Consider the following 3,323-nt stretch of genomic DNA (forward strand, 5'->3'; position numbering starts at 1 on the left):
CTATTTAAATATTATGGTAGATTTAAAGAAATATTTTTGTGATGAAAATTAATTTTTGTAACTTAAGATATTTAGTATAAGATAATAAGATTATAGTTAACTATTTAAAGTAAATGAAACTATATTTTGAAGTATTAAGAATCTAGAAATTCATTTGAGAAGAAAAGATTGGGGCTCAATAATGTAAAAACTATGACATATATAAGATAAAGAAATTCTTTGAGTTTCGTTAGAGAAAAGAAGTGAAGTTCAAAATCATTAAAGGCTATCAAGATATAGTAATCCTCACTTCAAAAAGGAAAAAGAAAGGATTGAAAACAATCCCTGAAATAAAAAGAAAAATATATAGGATTGAAAACAATCCAAATGAAAAAGAGAAAAGAAAGAAAAAAAAAATTATGGAAGTGAGGAGAAGCTTGAGGATATGCCTAATAAAAAACTGGCTTCCCTGGACATACCTAAAGGGAAAACTTAATTACATTCCTGAACTTATATTTATGGAATAGATCTTTTACTAGTAGTGTTCTCATGAAGTTCCTATCATTTGAATATTCTAAGTGACTTAATATTGCAATATATAGTCATTCTTGAAATAAATAGAAGACTGGAACTCTTAAACTTGATGACTAGATAATTTGGTAGCTATAGAGTTAATTCAATTACTTGGATTTTTTTCCGAAAATCTCACTATAGTATTTATTTAAATCAAACTTATCATATTTCTAAATTAAAACTTTACTGGATTAGATCATAACTTTCATATAGTACTAAAATTACTTGAGGATAAGTAATAGTTATGTTTGGGGGATTTTGACCAAAGGAAAATATGTTGAGATTTTCATACCTAGTTTATACTATTTTTGATGATATTGCACTTTAAAGAAAGGTATTTTTGATGTTTTGTTGCAGGAATAAGGAATTAGGGTCATTGGAGCAAAAAGATGCAAAAAGGAGAAAATTTAAAGGGAAAAGAACCAAAATGTGAAGATTTGAACTGGGCCGCCGACGGCGCCCTCGACGCCGCCGACGAATATTATTTTGCGAGACTACAAGATAAAAATTCTCCAGAAGCTGACCGACGGTGCCCTCGAGGCCGCCGATGGCGAGATTGACGGTTATGCTTACTCAAGCTTTTGATAAGGCCAAATTTTGAAGGGATGCTTAGGCAACGCTTGGGAAAGCTCATCTACAACTTTAAAAGAACATTTTTGGCTGAAAAATAGAGGGGGAGATAGTGTGCTAGAGGTCCTGAAGGTTAGAGAGGTTCCATTAGTGTGTAACAATTGTGAGGATTTCTTCGAGATATTGTAGGAGTGGAGGGAAAGTGAGAGATTTCTTCCTCCTTGCTGCTTCGAAAAGGAATTTCGTGTGCTGTTAAGAAAGGAAGAGATTCAGAGGAACTTCAAGGAGTGTTCTTGTGGAGAAATTAGAGATAAGTTATTTAGTTGTTGTAGTTTGTATGACTTTGATTTTATATATGAATTCCGAGTTTTGCTGTATTTTCCCCATGAGATCTGAGTAGTTTTCTCTGTCTTTCTCCTTGTCTCAAGATTTGTGAAATGGTGAAGCCATGAAAATGTTTAGAAAATTGTGATGACCTTTTCACTTAGATCTTAATTAACTTTCAATCTGGCCAGTTGATTTGTTAAAATATGTTGAGTTTTATAACTAAAGTGAAGGTTACATCCAGAATTTAGGGAGGTCAAAGCCCTTGAAAGTTGGGTGCAAATAAATAGGGAAATATTATTATCGGGCGAAGAATTGGAGATTTTAGAGTGACAAACTAAAATCCTCAATTCGGTCATATCCTTTGGGTGCTTATGTGTAGATGTTAGCCCTCAGGTGAGGGGAACATGGGAGCTCCAAAGTGAGAGCCGGTATCCTTCCAGCCTAGCCGCAGAATCAGTAACCAAGTATAGGATTAGTCAATGTTATTTAAGCTTGGACCAAAGGGTAAAGAATATGTATGCTCCTATTTGACACAATATAAATTAAACTAATTCATTTTAACCATTCACTATAATTTCTTGACAAGGAGAATGATGCTTTCTTATATATTGAATATCACAATTAAACCCTACTTTATATCATTAGTTATTTATTAATTATTAAAATTATCTATTTATTTCAATTACCTATTAGTGACAAATAAGCAAATTGAACGTCGTTGTTGTGATTAAAGTCTTGCTTTTCTAGAAGTCTTAGTCTGTGATTCTAAAACACTCTGTGGGATCGATATCTATGACTCCATTAGAGCCCTATATTACTTGAGCGATACATATACTTGTGTTGACAAATTTGACTTTAACATTATTGAATATTATATTTATACAACTTAATCAAATCAGACACATCTATTAAGTCGCGATCAAGTCTTTGGACACTGTTGCTGGAAAATTAAATCTTCTAGTAGCGTCATCAATTTCTTATATTTGTTTATTACAAAAAGAAGTCGGTCAGTTAGCCAACATTATACCTGTTAAGAAGAAAAGACTTCAGAGATTTGAACAAGGCATGTCCAAAAGACGAGTTTCCACTATCTATACCAGAGATGATGGTGGATATCGCTTCAACACATGAAATTTTCTACTTCATGGACGGATCGTCGGGATACAACAAAATCAAGATGGCTCCCGAGGATGCAGCATTTACAGCCTTCAGAACACTGATTGGAATTTTCTGCTACACAATGATGCCGTTCGGCCTAAAGAATGCTGGAGAAACATATCAGCGTGCAATGACAAAGATTTTTTACGACCTCATTCACAACCAAGTAGAATGCTACGTGGATGATTTGGTCATCAAAAGTGAACAAAAAGTAGACCATTTTTACGATTTGAGGAACGTGTTTGAACGATTACGAAAATATGACCTTAAAATGAATCCCTTAAAGTGCGCCTTTGGCATTACCTTCGGGAAATTTCTGGGATTCGTTGTAATTTCGGGAAATTTCTGGGATTCGTTGTCCATCATCGGGGAATCGAGATCGACTCGGATAAGATTAAGTCTATCTTGAAAATGCCTCCCATTAAAACCTTGAAACAACTACGTTCCTTCTGGGATGGTGTTCTGAAGCATTGTCTGGCGTTGGCATATATCTCAGGTAGGTGCCAGCCTTTCTCGGCATTAATTAAAAAGGACACCAAATTTATTTGGGAAGAGAAATTCCAGCGGGCCTTTGAGGACATTAAGAAATATTTAACGACACCTCTTGTCTTAGCAACCCCTATCCTAGGGCAACCTTAGAGAAACCGTTGATACTTTATCCCCCGGCTTTAGATGACTCTCTTGGAGCCCTCTTAGCCCAAGTCAATGATGAGGGT

This window comes from Phalaenopsis equestris, unplaced genomic scaffold, assembly GCF_001263595.1.
Source record: "Phalaenopsis equestris unplaced genomic scaffold, ASM126359v1 Scaffold000517, whole genome shotgun sequence".
NCBI classification, from domain to species: Eukaryota; Viridiplantae; Streptophyta; class Magnoliopsida; order Asparagales; family Orchidaceae; genus Phalaenopsis; species Phalaenopsis equestris.